The sequence below is a fragment of the Monodelphis domestica genome, chromosome 4 (assembly GCF_027887165.1).
Source record: "Monodelphis domestica isolate mMonDom1 chromosome 4, mMonDom1.pri, whole genome shotgun sequence".
Taxonomy (NCBI): Eukaryota; Metazoa; Chordata; class Mammalia; order Didelphimorphia; family Didelphidae; genus Monodelphis; species Monodelphis domestica.
Genome location: NC_077230.1, coordinates 193,564,380 through 193,588,904, shown reverse-complemented (window position 1 = coordinate 193,588,904; position 24,525 = coordinate 193,564,380). Strand labels below are relative to the sequence as shown.

Here is a 24,525-nt window from a genome sequence, read left to right as displayed (position 1 = left end):
ACTACAAACAAAACAACAACAACAACAAAAAAAAACAGTCCCTGTCCTCAAGAACTTTCATTTTAATGAGAGAAGACAAGCCAAAAAAGGAAGCTGAAAAGGAAGGGAGGGAGAGGAAAGAAGGTACTCATGGGAGTACATAGTGGAGAAAGGAGTCTAAAGAGTCAGGAGCAGAGCCCAAAGAGGAATAAAGGAGTAAACAGGTCTTGATCCTTTCCTTAAAATGAAGGTTCTCCAAAAGCAGGGGCAGGGAGGAGAATGCTTGTATGGGGAGAACATTTTTTGAGCATGAGAGCAAAGGACATATTAACAGTAAAATTTTCTGAAGTATCATTTTTCCTCAAGTAAAAAGCATTTATTTTATCGATTTTGTAAAATGACTGTAGATTCTAGTCAAAAAATAAACAAGCAACAACAACATACTTCTTATTTATATATGCTTGCTGGCTTTTAACAACTAATGGTCTATTTTTCACTATATATTTACTATTATGAACTACTTTTTTTGTTTGAAAGATGAATGCCCAGGGGTAAGAAGAGAGGTAAAGGGGAGATATAGTTCCTCTCTGCCACCTACCCCAATTTGCATCATGACTGATCCTAAGCTACCCCTTCCATAGTCCTCTCTCCCTTTAGAACCCAAGATAGGTTCTCTAAGAAGCAGCATCTACTTTCCCAGGGTGCCTAGAATTGTGGAAGAATTGAATTGAAAAGTTTGGAGATGTTAGACTGTCCTTTTCACTGGTGTAAAGATTAAATTTTAGGGAATATGGGGAGACTGAGGCAGGTAGAAATTAGTTTCTCTCTGCAAGAAGTATTATATTTTTTAGAGGTTTATTAAAGGTTAAAGATTAAAGAATATACAAGTAAGAAACATGTGCCTAGGCCAGAGGCCTAGACAAAATAACCTCACATCACGCAAGAGACTCGCCTGCTCCAAAACTGAAGTCCAAAAGAGCCAAGAGAGCCTCAAAAGCCTTTGAATCAGCTAAAATACCTTCTCGGTCTCCACCCAGGTGAGATTACAAGGCATTCTGGGGAAGTGGAGCAAAGGCTCATGGGGATTGTAGTCCTGTATTCGAGTCTATTTTTTACACTGGAGGGAGAACATTAGGGAGTAGGTATATTCAAATCCTTACATTCTGTTTTCTCAGAACAGATGTTTATATAAAGAAAAATAAATGTAATGTTAATAAGGCAATTTTTGAATGGGGTGAGAAGAAATAGGGACCTGAGAAATTGAAAGTGATGTGAAGAGTTAGAGATGAATCAGCTACAAAAATAACTTACAGATTGAAAATGGGATCTCCTCAGAACAAGAAAGAGCTAAGGGGATGTTGAATAATTATGTAACCTTACATGAAGAGTAAATACAAGTAAGATTCTGTTATGATACATACTGCTACAACCAAAAAATCCATTCATTTCAAACAGAACTAAGAAAGTTCATATCACTCTAACATTTGACCTGTATTCAGAGAATGGTGGCCAGTTGGTTTCTATAAAGTCTAGAACAAGAGCAAGCGTGACTTTATAGCATGATAGATTTGAGTCAACTATAAAGAATTATTCATTGACTGTAGGTATAACATTCATATGTGGGTTTCTAGGGAGGGCAATTAAACTTCCGGAGATTTGGAAATTTATACAAAATCTTCATCTTTCAGATGGTTTAGAAGTGTTTGAAGATAGAGTTTAGGCTATATGATATATTAACATGTTTTGTCTTGTGTTCACAAAATCACAGATCTCAGAATAGGAATGAACTTCAGAGACTGCTATTGAACAAGAATCCTCACCATAATATGCAAGCCCTAGCATTTGATCGTCTAGCCTTTGCTTGAAGACCCCTGTGCAGGGAACCAGTCTCAATTTGCAACACAGCCACTTTCTTTACTCACAATGCAACACTCCCGGAGAACAGGTCATTACTACATACCTAGCCTATTCCAGTAACTTCCTAGCTATCCTCCCAGGTTACAGTCTTTTCCTTCTATGTTCTTTCTTCTTAGCAACTTCTAAGACTCTTCCTAAATCAAAGGTTTGACCATGTTTTTCCCCTACTAAAGAATATTCATTCAATCACTCCTGTTGCTTCTTTTATAAAATACAAACTCCTCCGTTTGGTATTTTAAATCATCAACAATCTGGTTCCAGTTTATCTTCCCAGAATTATTTTACTTTATTCTGCTTCATGCAGTCTACATTTCAGCCAAACTGAATGACTAGTTGGGATAGTGGAATGTGTGCTGGTTCTGGAGTCAGAGGACTTCAGTTCAAATCTAATTTCTGAAACACTGGTATTTGTATGATCTTGTGTGACCAAGTCACTTCACTGATGGGCTTCAGAATTTTATCTATAACATGAGAGTGTTTGACTTGATGATTTCATGGGCCCTGTCCAGCTCTTGGGATATAATCCTGAGCTTAATATTCCATCTCCCATCCCCATGGCTGGAATGTACACCTTCTTCAATTCGTCTTTTGACAATTTCTAGCTTCCTTTAAGGGTCAAGTTAGATAGAGGCTTCTATAAGAACTATTAATGCATTTTCCCTCCTCTAATTATATTTTATTTACTTTTATGATGTTCTATTTACTAAAATCATACAAGTTTATATCATAGGATCCAAACTTAAAAATTTTAAAGAACTGTAGAGATTGTATTAATGGATATAAGTACTTGCTTTGTGTCAATTAACATTTATATAGCTCTTGAAGGTTTTTAAACCCCTTTACAGATATCTCACTTGATTCCTACAGTAATTCTGTGAAAAACATGTTATTATCATCCTCATCTTATAGAACAGGAAGCTGCAACTTTCAGGGATTCAGTAACTTCCCTGGAATTACAGAGCTAAAAAAATGTCTATGTCAGAATTTGAACTCAGGTCTTTCTGACTCCACGTGCACAACTTAATGCTCTGTGCCACAGCAGGAAAACTCCTCCCCTCAATGAGATTATATTCTATTGGATTAAGACATAGTATACCCCTAATACTTTATAGAAGAGGAAATTAAGACCTAGGGTAATTAGGGTTAGGGTTAGAAGAAATGTGCCCAAAGGGTTATGGGTAACAGAAATGGGATTAAAATCAAAGTTTTCTTGCTTAAAAATCTAGCATTTTGAGTACATATTGTATTCCCCCTGTGGAACATTTTCTTTTTAAAAAATAATTTATTTATTCATTTTTAACATTATTTTACTTAGTGGATTCCAAATTCTTTCCCTTCCTCCATACCCCTGTTCACTAAGAAGACAAGTAAAGTGATATCTATAAGAATATAAGTACCCTGAAGGAAGGAATTGTCTTCTTTTTATTTTTTTAATCCCCAGACTCTAGCACTGTGTCTGGCACAAAGTAAATGTTTAGTGTTTCAATTGACTTAATAAAGCAAGTAGACAGCTCTGCCTGGTGTGATTTGAGGGGCATCTGGGACAAGCACACTATAAATAAGAATGGTGTTTCCAGACAAAGCTATCCTCAAAACAATAAACAGAACATAGTTTTGTAGTGATTCCATAATGATTTCATGTATTTTGTAGCTGAATGTCTATAGTCTTAAAATGAGACCTATTGAATTTTTGTTCTTTCTCTAAATGTCTCTGATGTACAAGTGAACTTGTAGACCTAGAAATGCAATCCATACATCTTTGGTCTTTTTGGTATCAATTTTTCCTGGATAAAAATAAAATAAAGATTTTTTTTGCTCAAGTTATTCTCCAATGTGGAAAAATATTTCTGAGTTGATCCTTAATCTCACCACCTAGACTGGTCTTCACAAGTGCCTAAATTTCCTGCATTACTTATGCATCCTTTTCAGCCTTTAAGCCCTGTCAACCATCAAAAAGACCTTCATTATAATGCAAATATGCTAGAAAGTGAAAATATGTATGGTACCAGTAAACTATCACTTTTATGGAGATGAATGCGAGTTCTTTCTGATTTCCCTAGCTATAACAACTGAGAACAACAATCTGATGGAATGGAAAACAAAATAGGGACCCTGGAAGGAGAGTAGTGCTCCCCCTAAATCTGAACCCTGTCCCTTTACCATTTTCTCCAGGGCTGAAAAAAGATGACAAGTATATGACATATCTTTCATGAGTTTCATCTAAAAAAATAAGATTACAGAATCAAAAAAATTCCTATTTCCATGGATGATTCACTTAACTAAGAACAATTTCACTAGCCTAGTGGAGTATCATTTTCATTCCCTTAATGAAATATGACTTGGGGCTGAATACTCAGGCCTGAAAACATCTGGATTTTTCTATTGCTTTCTATCAACTTATTCTTATTTCTAGCTTCCCATCTTTTCTTCTATTTTCCAATTTTTTTCTTCTTCTCATGTCCATAAGCCATAGTCATTTTACTAGCTTAATTGTGACTCCTAGTTCTACAATAATAACTAGTATTTCTAGAACCCTTTAAGATCTCTAAAGCACTTTGTACATGTTAGCACTTTGTACATGTTAACTTATTTCATTCTTACAACTAAATGTCTGAGGCAGGAATGATTATTATCCTCCTTTTACAGATGACAAAACTAAGACAGAGAGGTTAAGTAATTCACATACAGCCAGAAAGTATCTAAGACAGAAATATTTGCAAACTGATTGTTATTTTATTTCCTTGGAAAGCAACTTGAGATTTTCATAGCAAATTACCAATTGAGTTGAAAGTACTATCAGGAAAGTACTAACAAGCAGCAAAAATCCAACTTGTCAGTCACAAGATATTTATTTGTGTTTTTCTTTAACTGTGATTTCATTGATTAGGCAAATTTCCAGTGTAGGAACCCTTTCCCAGGAGCTTCTTATTACACATTAACTCCTATTCAACTTAGCATCCTGGACAGCTGCCTTAGAAGTAATTTGCTGAAGATCATTCCACTAGAATGTGTCAGAGACAGTACTTGTACCCATATGATCCAAATGGCCTTCATAGTCCAAGGGTAGAGATAAGGAAAGGATTATCACTGGTTACCTTAAAACACAAGAAATGTTATTACTCTGGTTACAAATCCATTCTTCATGAATTAAAAGTAGAATTTCATTCTACTTTTAAAATCTTAGCTTATTGATTCTTCTATCTATGTTAAACACATTTTCCTATTTGTCAACATTCATACGAATGAAGTTGCACATGCATAAAAACTGAGTGGTGTTGTGGGTGTGTTTAAGTCCCTGGTCCTCAAATGCCATCATCTGGGCCCAAGTACATGTTGAAAGGCACTCACCATCTGGCCATCTCCACCGTGCTCCCTCACTCCAATCCATTTCTGGATCCTTATGTTATCTATAAGGAAGTTTGTCAGTCATTATCTACATTGCACTATCCCCTCTTCACCATGAATTTCTTTCCCTTTTAAATCATTTTAAAATGGGAAAAGATCTGTTTGTACAAAAATATTCATAGATGTGCTTTTTGTAGTAGCTAAGACTTGGAAACTAAAGGGATGTCCCTCAGCTGGGGAATGACTGAAGAAATTGTATAAGATGATGATGGAATACTTTTGAGCTATAAGGAATGATGAACAGGATGATTTCAGAAAGAACTGAAAGACTTGTGAGAACTCAGGCAGAGTGAAAGGAGTAACATTATACAAAGGAACTGAAATATTGTGGGATGACAAAATGTGATCCAGGACAATTTTGAGGGACTCCTGGCAAAGAATGCTATCCATCTCTAGAAAAAGGACTGTTGGAGCAGGAATGCAGATGAAAACATATGATTTATCACTTGTTTATTTAGGGATATGTTTGGGGTTTAGGTTTTAATAATATTCTCTTACAAAAATGAATACTATGGAAACAAGTTTTGAGTGATAATACATGTATAAACCAGTGGAATTGCTTACCAACTCTGGGAGGGAGAAGGAAGAAGAAACTACATGAATTATGTAACTTGGGAAAGTTTATGCATTATTTTGTTATTGGAATAAAATAAAGATAAATTTTTAAAATTAAATAAATATATACATTGCCTCTGAGAAAAGAGACATTATCTTAGTAAGCAGTTTAATTAGAACAAATAGAGTAATAAAATATAAACACATAAATCTCATCACTATTCCCTTCATCCTCAAATTCTCAAATTGACAGAATCTCTCTGTCATTAATTCCTGGGGGGGGAGGGACAATGAGGAGGGGGGAGCGGAGGGGCGGGACAAGTACAAAAGAAACAAAATTTAGAATATACAAACCAAACAGTTCCTGACAGTACAGGGTGGGTAGCATTCAGTCCTTCACATGATTCACCACATATTGGTAATAGACATTATCCTAACAGCTCTGTAGAAGCCTTAACCCAGGCCTCTGCTATTTCTTCATGCTTCTCCTTATTGGATTTTCCATTGTTCACACCTGCTGGCTTCTCTGCTGGTGAAACAAGAAGCTCCTTTGCCTGATGCCCTTTTCCTCTCTTTCTTCCCCCTCTTTCTCTCTATCTCCTCCTCCCCTTCCTTTACCCTTTCCCTTCCTACTGAATGAAAGCAACATTTCATAAAGGTCAATCCAGAAGCATGTGCAGAATAGATTAGATGGGGAAGAGATGAAAGAATAGTTAGTTTGGTGATTATAACAGTCTCAACGTGTTATTTATGAGTTTGAACTAGGGAAGCAACTATTGGAAGAGATGGGTACAGCAATATCATACAGAAAACCTGATGGACCTTTATGACTAACTGGGTATTGAAGAATGAAGGGGAGAGAGGGATCTAGAATGACACAGGCTCAGAACACTGATTTGGAGCAAATTAAAAAAAAAAAACCTTCCCTTCCCTCTTGGAATCAATACTGTGTTTTGGTTCTAAGGCAGAAGAGCAGTAAGGACTGGACAATGGGGGTCAAGTGACTTGCCTGGGGTCACACAGCTAGGAAGTGTCTGAGGTCAGATTTGAACCTAGGACTTCCCGTCTCCAGGTCTGACTCTCAATCCACTAAGCCACCCAGCTGCCCTTCTAGAGCTAAATTTTAAATTGTCAGTGTGAGCATCTACATCTTAGAAACTGACAAACACTACAAATTAAAGTGTGATTTATTATATTTTTTATCGCTTAGACTTAAGAAAGTGGGGGAGAAAATGTGAATAATGAAGATAAAACTTAAAAATGTTTCACAAGTACATTTCAGAGAGCTGGTTATTAAACATTGAGCAGTAGCACCTCTTTATTACATCTAAAAGAAATCAGAAAGAAATTAATTTAGAGAAGCATTTTTAAGAGATTAAGAATGACTTTCAAGGAAATTTTTACATATTTATTAAGGATATGAACTAAACCTATGAATACTAGGTACAGGAAACTTCTTGGTGAGGAAATTCCATCTATCAAAGCAGATAAAGACTTTTTTTTTTTTACATTTTAAGAGTCTAATGAGTTATGTAACTTTCGGGAAATGAGAAGTTGAATGACTGGCCCAGGGTCACACTGTATGTGACTTAGGCAGGATTCAGGATTCTTGCTGGTCTGAAGGCTGACTGCATGTCACTTTACCTCAATATATTTGTTAAACTGTATTAAATACCTATCTTTAGCAAAATTACTTATGCAGTGTGTGTGTAAGCAGAGAAGGGGAGATTCAGCCTTGGACCCAGCCTTTTATCCATTTCTAAAAAGATCCCCAGACAAAAAGAGGACTGAACTTCAAATAATCTACTTTAAGGAGTCAAGCAGTGTTTGTAAGATGTTTGGTGAAGCAATGTGGTGATAGATTTTTAAAGAAAAGAATGCTCTTAACAGAACACAAAAAGACAACAGGAGGAAGACTAGCTAATAATGCCAAGGGCAGAAGAATGTTAAGAGGTTAGAGGAAAATGAGGATTTAGAAAAGGCCATTGGAATTGGCAATCATGAAGTTATCAGTGACCTTTGAGAATGCAGTTTCAGTGCACTGGTGGTGGCGATAGATGCCAGATGCCAGGAGATCAAAAAGCGAATGAGTGGTAAGATAATAAAGTCAGAGTGAATCATCAAATTTTAGAGTTGAAGCAAAGGTGTCCTGGATTCAATTTGAACCAGACTGTCACATTTTCAGTTTAGCATTTACACTTTGGAAATTGGCAGATGCTAAAAAATAAAGAGTTGATTTATTGTTTTGTTGATTTTCTAGACTTATAAAAGTGACAGAGGAAATATTAATACTGCAGATTAAACTTTAAAATGTGTCAAGCATACATTCTTTTTTTCTGTAGAGTTAGCTGATAAGCATTTCCTAGCACAGTCCTAGATAGCAGATAGTATAAACGTTTCTCTTAGAAGTTTAGCAGTAAATTTAAAATAAAAGAGATGCCAGAAGAGGCAACAAGATCACATGAAAGAGATATAAGCAAAATGTGCTGGATTTGAAGTCAGGGGTCTGTGTTCAAATGCTGTTTTAGCCTTTACAACCTGTGGGTTTGGCCAAGTCTCTGTTCCCTTTCTCACCTATAAAATGAAGGATTTGAATGAGATGACTTTCAAGTTTCCTTCTAGCTCCAAATACATGAACCTGTTCTGATTTTTCAAAATTGTTTTTTCTAAGATTGTTGTAGAGCATTGATTATCAAACTGTGATTCATGAGGTCAAAACTATTTGCAAAATAATATGATGCTTTATTTTCTACTATGGTAAATATTGATAGAGGGAGCCAAGTATTGCAGTGAATTGAATGTTGGGTCTAGAGTCAGGAAGACTCATCTTCCTGAGTTCAAATCTGACCTCATACACTTATTAACTGTGTAACCCTGGTTAAGTCAACCCTATTTGCCTCAGTTTCCTGTAAAATGAGCTGGAGAAGGAAATGGCAAACCACTCCAGTTTTTTTACCAAGAAAATCCCAAATGGGTTCACAAAGAGTTGGACGCAACCCAAAATGACTGAAACAACAAAATATTGATATATATAACCCACATAAACAAAAGCTCTTTACAAAAGAATCATCATTAATTTTCAGGAGTGCAAAGGATTCTTGGAGCCAAAAAAGTGTGAGAACTGCTTATTTGTAAGCAGTGGGAAAGGGACCAGTAGAAAGAGACATTCTAGAGAACAAGAGAATATTTAATGAATCTAGATCCTTTGGAAGAAATGAGGGGACCCAGAATTGGAAGCATAAGTAAATTGAATTACGAGCATTAGTAGAAAGGTTGGGTTATCCTTAAAAAGAAGCAGAGATCAGATCCTCCTCTGAACTAACAGGAAGGATGAAAGGAGATACAATAATACTTAAGTGCTATGAAGTGGAAAGGAATCCCCATGAAAGGGGTTTTCAGTTAAATAGACAGTGAGATCAACTTCTTTGAGTAAGGTGGAAAGACTGGAGGACTAGAGAGGTGGAAAAGGTTCAGGCATCTGTTATAGTAAATGTACTGAGATTTGAGCCATAGAGGAATGAAAGGAAGTTTAAGCAGAACTATGAGACACCCATCCCCCATCACACCACTGTCCTAGGTACCAAAGGAGTTGTTGTTTTCTGCAGATGCATAAGATTATTTTTTATTTAGAAATAGAAAAATAGCACACCAGAACCAGTGATTAGGATGACAGAATGATTGCTGTAAATAGGTATTTATATATTATATATCATATCATATCATATGTATTTATAGTCCCCCCCTCCCACTACCATAATTACCACTACCTCCCAGCTTTGCCATTTCACTGGAAAAGGAGAGTGAAAAAAGGTAAAAGTTCTCCTAATTTCTCAAAACACAATGGTGAGCTAGATCCAAGTCAAACTAGCTCCCAAGAGCCAATGGTTAGATTTCCAGTGAGAGCATTTGTAAACTGGAAATCTGCAAAGACAACCAAAAGGGCTCAACATTGTTTTGTTGATTTCTAAACTTTAAAAAGTGATAGAGAAAATGTTAACAATGTAGATAAAACTTAAAAGGGTTTTGTGTGTGTGTTTTTGAGAGCCAGTTATTAAAATCTAAGCCAATTGTTAAATACAGCCTATCATTATGGTTAAGAATATGTTGAAAAGAGAGTAGAAAATATTGATCTACTGTTCCCTCTGCTCAAACCTTATCAGTATCCTTTTCATTTAAATTGATTACAGCTATCAACATATTCCCTTTTTTTAGAAGCTTAATTTAGAAATACATTATATACTCTGCACTGGTCATTTTACTAGACTAGTCAGCAATAGGAGCTATTTGAAATAGTTGTATTTAAGCTTCTGTGTAGCTGAAGAAAATGAGCTCATAGCCAAGAATACCAAGAGATTGAATCAGTCAGATTTGTATCAAGAAATGTGACTTAATAAGAAATTAATTCACCATTTCTTCATATGAAATTAAAATCTGTATAAGAATAGCTCTGCCTCCTCTTTGCTGTGTACATAACATCCTTCCAAAAATTTTAACAAGAATGTTACTAGATGCCCAAGTGTCTCTGTGTGTTCATCTGCAAATATTACTTTCACATTCGATTTAGTCACCCTTCACAAATGCTTAGCTTTTATAAACCTACATATAAAAATGTCTTATTTAGACTCTTTTGTCTCTGGTGCCTGCTTCATCACAACTGTCTTTCCTAGTTCTAGACTTGATTTAAATTCAACTGAAGTTAGGAAAGTTTCTCCTGAGTTACACTCCAGAGAACTATGATTTCTATTGTGAAATTGTTAACCTAGTTCCAAGGTAAATTGGGGGGAGGGGAAATTCATATTGCCTTAAATGTAAAATATAAAGAGAAATGTGAAGGAATCCTTCTTGTGCCATAGATACAGGATCAGAATCTTTCAATAGAGTGTACATTTTTTCCTAGTAGGGCTTAATGAACAAAAATAATTGAGCTATATAGATTCAAAGATTATTAAAGGACCATAGAGATCCCTTTGTCTAGTTGCCTCATTGATTGATGACAAGACTAATCCAGGAGAGAGTCGAAGGGTTTGCTTAAGGTGACACAGCTGATTAGTAGCAGAGCTACAACTCAAGCTGAAGGTCCCCTGTTTACCGGGACAATGGCCTTTCTCCTATGTGCATTACTTTCTAGAGTCCAATTCTGGAGTAATTCTAAGGAGAATCCAAAGTCCATCCTTTTCAGTCTTGATTTCTAAATTCTTTTTTTTGGGGGGGGGATCCATAAATTTTATTGCTGAGTGATCATTAGGTCAGGCAACTGGGAATTTGCCTAAGGGCAGCAAGATTTGGAAGGAACAAAAATTTAAGCATTCTTTGAGCCCCTGGATACCTAGGGGTATAATAGATAATGGTAGAGGGGTGAAGGCCCTAGAGTATGGAACTTGGTCCAGGACCCTAAAAGTTAGTGAAGCAATTCCCTTTCTGTAGTGATGAAATTGTAAATATATTGCAGGCATCAGATTAGCAACTAAATCTTTTATTACCATTCCTATTCAAGCAAGGTTTTTTAAAATAAAATTTTATTTATACATTTTATCTTTATATTGTCTGAGTTTTTCCCCTGAATCCTTCCTACCCCACTCCTTGTCTCAGAGAACCATCTCATATAACAAAATATTTCTCTAAAAAGAGAAAAGGAAGATATGGGCTAAATAGAAAAAACAATCATTACTTTGAAAAACTCTAACCATAGATACAATATTCCACACCTATGACCCATCTCCCTTGCCCTATCCTGCAAAGGAGGTGAGGAAGGGGTCTTTTCATAGTGCTCTGAGGTCAAGCTTATTCTTCGTAATTCTGTAACATTCATTTTTGATTGGTTTGTGGTTGTTCCTTCCATTTGTGTTGTATTAGCTTCTTTGAATATTGTGCTCTTGGTCCTGCTTACTTTATTCTGTATCAGTTCATATAGATCTCTCCAAGTTTTTCTCTATTCATCAGCATCCATGTACCAGTTTGTTTAGCCATTTCTAGTAGGTGGGCAGCTTAGTTTCTAGTGTTCTTTGCTCCCCCCTCAAAAAGTGTTGCTATCAATGTTTTTTGGTATTTTTCCATATTGTGAATTATGGAGCAATTAGTGGGTCAATGTGTACAGTGTTGCCTTTGGAATCAAGAAGACCAGAGTTTGAATCATGCTCTGACACTTACTAGCTGTGTTACTTCAGGAAAGTCACTTCATAGCTCTTGGACTCAGTTTCCTCATCTATAAAATAAAGAATGTTGGGTTCTACAGACTCTAAATTTTTGATCCTCTAAGTATGACTAATATGGTTGTGAATTATTCTTCTTTTGCTTGCTACAGGCACCACAGTTGCTAGTCAGGATCCTATTGTTTTGTGATGTCACCCAAGGATGGGGCAGAGGGAGAGCATGGGAAGTGGCTGGTTCATCAGAACTCCAGGTGCTGCTTTGGGGGGATGTTGTATTTAATCTTGAGGGCTTCAAAGAGGTTGCACAGTTCTGTCATGTGCTGCTGATGAAGATGGTGCACTTCGTCTGAGGTTGGGTTGATATTTTGCCTCACTTTGATGGGCTTCCCCACTATTGTAGTGATTTGCCACCAGTAAGGGAGCAGGCCAAAACTGTACTGGAAGATCCCCCGGCCATGGAAGACTAGGAGGGAAATGTCCATGACCTTCTGCAGTTTTTCCTAGATCCATCAAAGCCAGGATCTTGAAGGATTGTCCATTTGGTCAAAGAGTTCATTCTCCCCAGAGGAGAATACAGGCAGCAGAGATGCCCCATGAAGCAAGGCAAGTTTAATAAATCCTTTCCGATTCCTCAGCAGTAGTGTATAGCTTCCAAGCCAGGCATCAGGGCCTCCTGGGTCCCTCCCACGATAATCACCAGCAAGTTTCCACCTCCCTTCTTGCTCAGCAAATATGAGACACATTCCTTCTCTGAAGTGACTAAACCTCCACTCATGATATAATCCCTGAAGATGGCAATTTGGAACCACAAAGTCAGCATCATCAGGTGGGAATGGATCCCAGGAAATACAGAAGAAAAACTGGTGCCTTCAGTACAGAAGTTGGTGAAAACTCCAGTAGCTGGGACATCAGCAGGGTGGAAGCCAACAATATAGGTCTGTGTTGGATCCAAATCCACTGTCTTGATGAGTGAGACAGGAAAGTAGTCTGCCGGGTACTTCCACACATGCCATCACTTCATGGTCTGGATCTGTCTCCCACCTTCTCTTGGGGTATTTCTGTCCAGGTACCACCAGGCTGAATATAGCATGCTGAGGAACCAAAAGCGGGTGAAGAAAAGGCCAATGAAGATAACTGTGCAGACCATGCCCAAAGCCAGGAAACTGAAAACCCACTGAACAGCAGCTAGAGTCTATAGCCGCTGCTTCAATGGCACTGAGACGGGTGCAAAGGAAATCATCTTGCCCCCAGCAACCAGGCTGTCACAGTGAGCTGTCCCGAGGGGCTCCCTCAGATTGAATGGCCCAGACTCAAGACCATGCAAGCCCAATTTCTAAATTCTTAGAAAATATACCCATTTGGTTTCAATCCACGTCTAGTGGGATTCTGTGCCAATGTGACATTTGTTGTTGTTTAAGTTGTTCAGTGGTGTTTGACTCTTCATGGTCCCATTTTTATTGTTTTCTTGGGAAAGAACTAGAGTACTTTGCCATTTCCTTCTCCAGCTCATTTTATAGATAAAGAAACTGAGGCAAACAGGGTTAAGAGACTTACCCAGGGTCAAAAAGCAAGTGTCTAAAATCAGATTTAAACTCAGTTCTTCCTGACTCCAGGATTGATGACATATCCACTCCACTACCTAGCTACTCCACCTGGGATATGCTCTTAAACAAATGTTTCTTTTTTCACTTTCATTTTATTTTTGTTTTCATTCTCATTTTCTCTCTCTCCCTTTACCACCGCCTTATCCATTGAGAAAACAATAAAAAAGATATTCTCAAATAATGTTTCTCGGAGGAATGATGAAATCATAATAGAAAAAGCTGGAAAGAAATAAATGGTTTTGTCTGAGTAGCAGTTAGATACACAGAGGAAAAGTGAGTTCAGTCATACATATATTTGGAGTCAAGCATTTAGATATTTCCTAATAATAAGATCTGACATTTATATGCCAGTCATGTACATAACCATATTTGAACTTTAAAACAAGTCACTAAAGTAGGTTTTGCAAGGTATTGTTTATCCACATTTTACAAATGAAAAGACTGAAGCTCAGAAAAGTAATTGATTTGCAAGAGTCACATGATCAACTAGGTGGTATAATGGATAGAGTACCCAGTTTCGTGCAGAAGACCTGAGTTCAAATTCAGCCTCAAGTACTAACTGTATGACCTTTGGCAACTTTGTTAACTTCCACTTCAGTTTCCTTACCTGTAAAATGGGGATAAAAAAAATAACCACTTCCTAAGGTTGTTGTGAAAACAATATTTTAAAGCACTTTGAAAATCTTAATATATAAGTGCTACCCATTATTATTGTTATCATCATTGCTGTTGTTGTTAAGACCAGTAAGTGGTAGTACTAGGGAATCAAATACCATTCTGATTAAGTTGTAGTCTCTTCCTGCTACATCAGGCTTTCTCACTTGTTGTGCCTATAAACACTTCTTTTTATTTTACCAAATAAACTCATTTCATCAAATAAAAATTCACAAATCCTGGAACATAGTCTAATTAGAAGTTTCAATATTGCCAGAAACATTTTGCAAGTATTATTCTCTCTTTTGGTAATAATTAATTAATAATAAATAATAATAAATACTCCAACCACTGATGAAGGGTTTCATACCTTATATTTTGTACAAACATGGACCATAAAAGAACAAAAAGTGGTCTAGAGTGTTTTATAAATATTACATGATATGGAAGTAAGTTTACAAGAGGGAAACGACATATTTATGGAAACCATTTGGAGTTATTAGGAATGCTGCAATTGAACTGTTTATACTTTAATCTATATTGAAAATAGGCAACAAGGGCCAAAGTGATAAAATAGGGAGTAATAAGTAGTTTTTCAAAAAGCCACAAAGACAATTTAAGGAAGAATTTAAAGACTAAAATACAACATAATATTTAATATACTTTAAAAAATAGCTGACCTCTTACATACAATATACAGTCAGTTAGCCAGTGAACATTTAATACACTTATATACCAGAAACTGTGCAAGGATATGGGGGTACAAATAAGTAAAACAAAGAAACTTTTCCTCTCACAGAATTACGATCTGAAGGAAGATAATACACAAAAGGAAGCTGGAAAGCTGGGGATGGGTACAAAGTAAAAGCATCTGATGTAGGGCCTAATGAAGGGCAAGATGAAAAAGCCCAAAGGACTGTAGCTGGGAAGAGATGGCTGGCAGAGGGCCCTCCTTAAGTGGAGGCTTGGAGTGGAGTTCTCCACTCTACCCTCCAATCAGAGGGGTCCTGGGACAGAGGGCGTTGATGTGCTATGTGTGCCAAGGCTGATGCAATCTTGCAGGATAATGAGGTTCCCAGGGAATAATAGAACAAACCATTTACAAATTGGCTGGTAGGACCTGGCTAAGTATAGAGAAAAATAGTAAGTCCCCAAGCAATTAAATTATTAAAAATCTCATGATTTTAAAGCAATATGGGTTTTAAATTAATTTTATTTTAATCTCACTATTAATTCGGTAAATGTTTTAATTTAAATTATGTTGCTCTTTTCCATATTTTGAAGTCTGCGAAGGTTATTTAATTAAGTTTACCCATTTAACATGTGCCATGTGTCAATTTCTAAATGGCCTATTTCTGCCTATGGGACTAAGATGTAGAAATTATAAATACAAAATTATGAAGATTAATTGAAAAAGTATTTTAAGTAAAGATCTTGGGCCTTCATCTGTGTCAGAGAAAGTCTAAGTGAAATAATGTACTTTAGGGATGAATATAAGTATAATAATACTATAAAAGGAAACATAAGAGCATTTTGGCAGTAGAGTTTAAATTAAGTTCTCATAGCATTTCAGATCTATGACACTGCCTTTTTAATTTTTATGAAATTATGTAAAATCCCACACTGTTTTGCTGGAAGTTACTTGGAAAACTTGGACAAAAGCTTTATGATATAGCTTCCGCATATCAATATCCATTTTTGTCCCCTCCTCCCCCACTCATTTGAGATTTTTTAAAATGTTATTTTTGCTTTCAAGAACTTTACAGTCTAGTAAAGGTTGTATATGCATCATATATATACTGTATAAATACACACATCCAAATGTGTATATAAACTCATTAGACAGGGTATAATGCAGAGAGATCTAAAGTTTTAGAAAAATTTGGAAAGAGAAAACCTTTTCAGCTTAAGAAATCAGAGAAGATTTCACAAAGAAATAACTGAGCTGAGCTTTAAAGAAAAAGAGATTTGATATTAATAATATGGAAATAGGTCTTGATCAATGACACGTGTAAAATCCAGTGGAATTGCTCACTGGCTACAGGAGTGAGGGAGAAGGAAGGGAAAAAGGGAAAGAACATGCATCATGGAACCATGAAAAAATATTCTAAATTAATTAATTAAATAACATTTTTCAATTCAAAAAAAAAAAGAAAAAGAGATTTGAACAAACCAAGATGAGAGAGGGGTATTTTTCTAATATATAGGCATTATTCTAATATATGGAATTGGTTGAGTAATATAAGGGGAAAGTTATTACTGCCATTTGGTTTGATTGGCATATCTATTTCACAAAGAGAAAGGTATAAAATGGGTCTAGAAAGGAAGATTGGGTAGGATCTATACACTAGGCTAAAGAGTTGTTGAGTAAAGATGAAAATATTCAGACCTTTGCAGTAGGAAGAATTATTTTGCTGTGTGAAAGAGAAGGGATAGGCTTACTGGATGAACACCAATTTGGAAGGTGTAAAAGACCATTATGGCATGAACTAAGGTAATGATAGTATAAGCAGAGCAGCAGAAAAATGGAAGTCAGATATATTGAAGAAGCAAAGCTACTAAGTGATTTGAATTTATGGAAATATAATTTAAAAATAAGGAAAGGTAAGAAGTCAAAAATGATGTTAGGGGTTATTAACGGTAGCTCTATCAACAATAGCAACAACAGAAAAAAAAAACTTGGAAAGAAAAGGCAAGTTTCCTGGGAGGAATTTGATGAGTTTAGTTTCGAATATTAAGTTAGGTGCTAACCAGACATTCAGATAATGCTAAGTCAGCAAATGGAAATTCAGGAAAGAGACTGTACCATAAAGCAAACTTTTCAAATCCATCTGCCTAGAGGTAATGATTAAAGGCAAGAGAACAGATGAGATGACCAAAGGGAAGAGCACACAGAATAAGAAATATACTGATGTCTTAGGAAATCCTAATCCTTTAGTGGATAAGAACAAAAGAAGGGCTCAAAAAGGACACTAAGAAGGAGCTGCCAATCAAGATGGAGGAAAATTTAAGATTGCCATAGAAGACAAGGGAGGTAGAGACAGTCAACCTTATGGAATGCTGCTGAAAGTTCAAGATGTATGAAAACAAAGACAAGACAGTCACTGGATTTAACACTTCAAATGTCCTGGTTTACCTTTGATAAAAAAAGTTTTAGTAGAGAGTAGGGATAGGAAGCCAGATTGTAGGAATCTGAAAATGAATAGTGTAATAATTAAAACTTTGGGGGAAACTGAGGCAAGGTAGAAATTAGTTTCTCTCTAGAAGTATTATATTTTTAGAGGTTTATTTAAGATAAGGAATTTAGGAAAATACAAGTAAGAAAGGTACGTGCTAGGCCCAGAGAACCTATTCATGACCACTCACATCTTGCCTGCTAGATGGAGAGTCGCATGTGCTCCGAAGCAGAAGTAGGAAAAAGACCCAGTAGCCTTTACAGCCAGGTTAAATAAAAATTCTTGACCTCAGCTCAGGTGGAAATCTCAGTGAAATTAGAGGGCATTCTGGGAGCTAGCAAGGATTCCTGGGGATTGGAGTCCGGAGTTCAAGTCTCCATTTTTACATTTCCTCGTGTGATCATTTGGGAAAAAACAATTTATTTTCCCCCAAATGATCATGAAAACATAATCAACTTAAAGATTACAATAAATTGAGTATAAGCGAGAAAAACAAAAACAAAAACCAATAATTGCTGTATGCATTGACAAAAAGCCAGTTAGGGGGCAGTACCCTTTGGCATGAAAGTATACATACAAATAAATGTTCAATCAACCACACCCAAAGTTCATTCTTGTGTAGCTTGTGGTCTGGAGGCTTCTTCATGGTGTCTTCTCCAACAGTTCAGTTTCTGGATTCAGGGAAGTAGCATCTTTCTTTACCTAAAATTCTGCTTAAAATGAATTTAAACTTTGCAATTTAAATAATGATATTTTTTATATTTCTCCGTGTTGTGGGTGATTGAAAAATACAGGATCACTTAGGGATGCATGGCTGAGGTATGAGGTATATGAATCAATTGGCAAGAGAAATTAAAAAGACATCAGAAAAATCCAAATAAAAAAGGAAAATTTCTGGATGAAAATATAGACTATCAAAGTCTCATGTGTAAAAATTCTAAGTAAAAGAAAAATAAATCTATAACAGGTCCTTGAATCAGGGACCAATTAAAATGATCTAAGCAATGATGGATTTACCCAGTCAGTAGCCAGGACTACAGAAAGTTACCACATTATGAAAGACAGAAAAAAGAGACTAGATTATAGGAGCCAAATTTGAGATACTTGGTAGAATGTGGAACAAGGAAGACCTGCCTTTAACACATGTTAAACAGCCTCAACCTTGAACCCCAAACACGTTCAAGTCCTCTTTGTCTAGGCTCAAAATAACATCAATCCCACCAGGATTGGTTGGTCTCTTTGACCTTGTGCTCGATTGGCACTATGCAATGGCTCTTTTGTGTATATCTTGTCCTGGAATCAGACATAATTATTAAGCAAAATCCCATAACTTTTAAATAATTAGTGGCATCACTTTTATAGTCTCAAGCTTTTAGGGCATGCATTGACATTATAGCAAATGTATTTTAAACTTATAGTACTGAAATAAAAAAGTTAAATAAAATCTAAATGCTGGTGATATGTGCTTCTTATATAAGAAAGAGAGAAAAATAAATAGTATATTGCACATACAATAAAAATATAATAAAAGTTTTTAGAATACAAGGCTTTCTCACCAAAAATGAGATCCATTTCCTCTTCATATCTGGCCATGATCCACTGTGAGTATGAGCAAACAAATTGAGCAGTAGTACAAATATGTAGTTATCAATATCCCCAAAATTCTCAATAGCCCAATTCATTACAATAGATTCCCAAAATTCTCAATAGCCCAATTAGTTACAATAGCAAACAATCACACTATCATATTTCACATAAGTTGCTGTATGGTATTTTTTTAAAAACCTATGAATTGATGGATATTTGTCACAATGTTTTACAAACGTAACAATCTTTCAACCTTGGTAATAAGCATATCTTTAAACAAAGTAAAACTCATTTTGAGTTTTAGAACATCATCAGGAATCTAGATATCATTCTGATGGAAATAAAGTAGTGAGTTGAAGAGTACAAATGAGAGGTGCTCCTTTTTTGGAGGCTTTTTAGGGGTACAAATGCCCTGAGATTAACTGCCCAACTTCCATTCACATATTTAGAAATGCAGGAAGGTTGGGGGTTATAAAATGTATTTCACTTCAGCTACTAGAATGGGCCTTACCTCATGGTAGGGGCAGGCAAAATAACCAGAGATTGTTAAGAAAAATTTCTAAAAATCATGTTTAAAAAACCCTTAAAATCAGTTGAGATATTTAGCACATTAAATTTTTGAAAGGTTGGTTGTTATACAATTTTAACCAGTTCTGGTGAAGTCCATCTATCCTCTCTCTATATGACAATTTACAAAGTCAAAATAGAAAAGCTGTTTTTTCATATATGTGCTTAATTACAATGATACATGTTCATTATGGTTATAGTGGAAAAGCAACAGAATTTAACAGTAGTTAAAACTCAATACATTAAAATGAACAGTATAATAGAATAATATTGAATGCAGTAATATATGAATTTAAAATCACAAAGTTAAACCTTAAACAAAGCAAACAGTAAAATGCAATAGAAATACAGAGATTTTTATAAACCATTGGAGTCTGAAATGCCTTAAAAATGTAATCTCCAGTCTCTTTAAAGTTCCTTGGGTTGTTATCCACTTAGATGCCTATTGTTGGAAGGCAGAGTGCTAAGGGCTAAGCAATGGGGTCCAAGCGATCTGCTCAGGGCCACACCACCATGAAGTGACTCAGGCCATATTCCAACCCAGGACCTCCGGTCTTTAGACCTGGCTCTCAGTCCACTGAGACACCCAGCTGCCTCCCCAAAGTTAGCTAAAAGGTTGTACAGAGCTGAAATTTTTCCCTGACGTGCAGGTGAAATCAATAAAAGGATCAATGCAATTAAAAGATATCCTTGTAAAATAGCCATGCTTTTAAGTTCCTGTTTTGAAAGAATCACTTTCTTCTTTCCCTCTACTTTCTCCCCTCCTAGGATCCTCCACCAATACCCCCAATTTTTTTACCAGCTAGTAGAAATGAGTCTTGAGTGATGAGTGGATCTGCTCCAAGGCTAGAATTTGTTGGGCAGGCAGGTCACCAGGTGATCTCAATCTGGGTTAAACAGGGACCAGGTGAGCAAGAGAGCACCAGGGTGGGCAGGGCCGGGAGAGTGGGCACCAAGTGAGAACAGAGTGCAGCCGGGCCAGTGGGAAAAGCTCAAAAAAGTCCAAAGTCGATGGCATCAGGCAGGCAGGCAGGGAAGGGCCAGGCCAGGAGCCAGTGAGCTATCTAATGGCTGGAACGAGCAGCAGCTTTGCGAGGATAAAAAATCTCGGCCAGAGAAATGTGGATCAAAAAAATTCTAGGCACTAGCTATTAAAGCTGAACTTAATAGAGAAAAGAATCAAAAGCTTGAGATATTTCATTTTCCCGAGGTGGTTACAGCCTCCAGGCTGGTCTCTCTCTTGGTGGCTGAAATTAATTCAGCCTTGGTAGCTGAGTTGGAGCTCGGACTAGTTGGAGTAGCTGGGTCTCTTTGAACACTAGAATCTTGCTTAGGACAAATCTTGTGGTGATTGGATTAAAGACTGACTGGTCTCTCTTAAAGCTCAGGCCTAGGTCAATGGCCTAGGCCCCTTTACCATTATTTCCTCTTACTTTCTCTCTCCCTTTCCTTAATTCTTATTTATATTAATTAAAATCTCCATAAAAACCCAGCTGACTTGGGTATTTCATATTTGGGAATTTTTCCCATGGCAACCACTTTATTTTTCATATAAAATCAAGACACAAAAAATTATCTTTACTATTTTGGCAATTCAAAGTCTTGAAACCATATTTCCGTGGTCAGAGTTTAAGGCAACACCCTTTTGTCTGTAACAATAGGTAGTAAAGAATTGAAACTGGCAAGAATAGACTACTCCTTTGAGAAGTGTAGTAGAGAGAAAGATAATACAATTACTTTAGCCTAAAGTAATTTTTTGTTCTTTTTCTTTTATTTTTTCTTTTGTTTTCTTTCTTCTTTTTTTTTTTGATCAGGAGTTCTGATAATGTGGAAGAAGTAAGATGAAAGGAGAGGCTGAAGATGATGGAAAAGAAATGAATGAGGGAGTAAACTCCAGGAAGAAATGAGATAAGGAGAACAAGAGAATGGGGTAGTGAGTCTTGGTATGGAAAAGGACCAGTCAATCCCTGTGAGATCAGAACAAAAGTACAGAGATTGGACAAAAAACATAAAGAGTTTTTAAGATTAAGAATTAAAGGAAGAAAAGAACCCAAGAAAGATTACGTCAATGTAGTCATTAAAAAAAAGAATTGAGGTCACAAGTCCATGTGTTTATAGGGAAAGAGTAGGTAAAGTACTTGAGAATATTTGTAATAGTCATTATGAAAAGTAAGATAAAACAATTCATAGAAGATGACTTCAAAGCAATGAGGGACCCATTGAGGTTAATAGAAGAAAGATGCAGTAAAACTAATAAATAGTTTTGTGACTTCCAGTAGCATTTGGTGGGTCCAAAGTAAGGTCTGAGCAGATATTTGAAGAGATTAGATTGTAAAGGGACCTCCCTCTCTTCCATCCCTCTTCTCTATCTGTAATTCCTCTCACAAGGTAAAAAGATGTGCAGATAATCCATATCATCATACATATGAAATCACAAATCAAATCCTTAACTCATGTTTGAGAATTAATTTCTATCTTCCATGATAATTTTGCCTATTTTTAGTCAGATTTTGAATTTCATTTTATTACAAGTTTCCTTTTGATAACCTCTGCCTATGATTTAGGGATAAAAAGTTAGTAGTGTTACAAGGGAATCACTTTAAAAGACTGATATATATTAATTTAAGGTCGCCAAGGAATCAGCTATGTAATTCCTAAATGAAAAACTCAAGTCAGCCGTCAGCCTTTTTTGGAGTTTAATTACAATAGGAGCAAGAAAGGAATTAGAGATATATATAGAGAGAGAAAGGGGAGAGAAGGGAATAGGGCTTAAATACCCCTTCTGTTTAGGCTGGGCCAAAAGGCCCAAGCCCTTAGATAGCTGGGGCAAAGAAAAGAGATCAGTCCCTATTACTCACGTGTCCAAAATGGAGAAACAGTCTCAGAGGCCCCCACCTTCAGCTTCCTTCAGAGCAAGCTTCCTCAGAGCCCCGGAACCACACCGACCCAAAAACTCAACCTCCTCCAGTCTCCAGACCCTCCTATCTTTAAGGACACCATCCAAGTTCCCTCCCCTCAGTCCTCACATCTACCAATCACTCTTCATCAATTTCCCTGTCAATGGAGGCTCTCGTTTAGCCCAGGACCGCCCAGAGGTTTCTGGCTTTTGCACATGTCTGTTGAAGGTCATATTTTTCAAATGATTAAATCTTTACTCCTTTGTTACAGCCCTTTCTAAATCCTGTTAACTTGAGTATGGTAGAGATTGGAATAATTAAATTTTGATCTAGGCTGCAGCCCTTACTCAATCCTATTAGGACTGAATAGGGTGGAGATTTATTCCAAGTATCTCCATTGTATCAATTCTAAAATCAATCAAGACTCAAAGAAATTCCTGTTCTATGCTTAAGCATAGGTCAAAGTCCTTTCCATTGTTCAGCAAAGGGTCTCTGTCCTAAAGTAATCTTAAGAAGGGAAGAGAAAGAACCTCCCATGCCAATGGGGTTCCCATTCCAATAGACTATCAGTAAGAAATTTTCCAAGTATGAAATATCCCAATGGTGAAATTTTCAACAATTATAAGTCTAAGGAAATTTGAGGTTTACAGTAGGGAGAAGAAAATGAGCAAATTTGTAAATGGTGGCAAGTTTTTCTTAGGAGATTTACTTAACAAAATGAATTAATTTATTTCCAAGAACAACAAAAGTGAGCTCTTTAATGACTTCTCCTTTAAAAAATTGTGAACCTGCCATTCCCTGGGTACTCACTGACCTTTTGATAGGACACTAAGAATGACTGATTGAGCCATGGCTAACTACAACCTGAACTATGCCCTTGGACTTAAACTTTAAAATAAAGAATAGACTCAGAGAGACAACAAATAGAAACAAAGTTGAACCAGCCATGAAGAAGTTGGTCAGACACATGGAGATTCTAGTCCTGGGACCTTGGAACCACCCCAGAACAACAGTTAGAAGCTAATTCTCTATTTATCATCTACATGGTTGGGGTTCCAGGGAGCATCATTTCCTCCAAAGTCTACCCAGGATAAGCTGATAACCTGACTTGATTTTCCTTACTCAGTTATTGAAATGGCTTTTGTGTTTTGAATGAGGGGCTGAAATACAGGAAGCAGTAAACTTCTCTCAAAGACTTCCTTTATAGAAGGTTCTAAACTTTCAGGTCTTTCTAGGTAACCCTCTATTTTCCATCAGCAATTCAGCTTGATTTTGACACAATGGAACATCATTCCCCAAGGCAGGTACCCCCTGTTCCTCCTCCCTGTTTTCCAGCTTCCTTTTGTGTGTTATCTCTCTTCATTCAATAGATTATAAATTCCTTGAGACCAGAAATAATTTTTATTTTTCTAACTTTATCCCCAGTACTTAGCATTGGGTCTAGCACATAATAGGCACTTCATAAATCTTTGTGGAATTGAAAGCAATTAAATTGAATTGAAGCAGCAGATTAGAGGAATTTCTGAGCTAAAGTAAAAGCAGAGAAACTTGAAGACAACAACACTAGACCAAAAATGATGGAGCAATTTAGGAGACATTATTGGATTTAGAGTCTTAGACCCAGAACCAAGGTTAAGTTCTAAATAATAGCTAGGGTTTTTTTTTTCTTTTTATTTAGCAGAGAAATTCATGTACCAGAAAGATTACTGAGTCAAGGAGTAGCAAAGAGCAGAGGCACAATGTTGAGTCTTTTGGATTATGCAGAGTTGGGGGAAAGAGACTAATGTATTAATGGCCCTTGGTGTTTTCCTCTTAAAATATCATTTCTAGGGTAGTATTCTGGAAATAGAGGAATAAATAGGTCATGAGAGAGGTAAGAGTTCACTGTAGTGATGGGTTGATTGTTTCGCTGGCAATTCTAAGGGCTTTTTCAGTCTTAAGGTAGAATAAAAGTTTAGAAGATAGAGGATCATTATAGATCCTAGGGGATAGTTTGGCTCCTCATTATAATGGCTGACTTTATTTTTTAGTAAAT

General features: G+C 36.4%; 1 pseudogene; it reads right to left on the bottom strand.

Moving 5' to 3' along the window:
* Window positions 1-12,103: 12,103 nt before the first annotated feature.
* On the bottom strand, window positions 12,104-13,347 carry LOC100616803 (2-acylglycerol O-acyltransferase 2-like; annotated as a pseudogene).
* Between the last annotated feature and the right edge of the window lie 11,178 nt (window positions 13,348-24,525).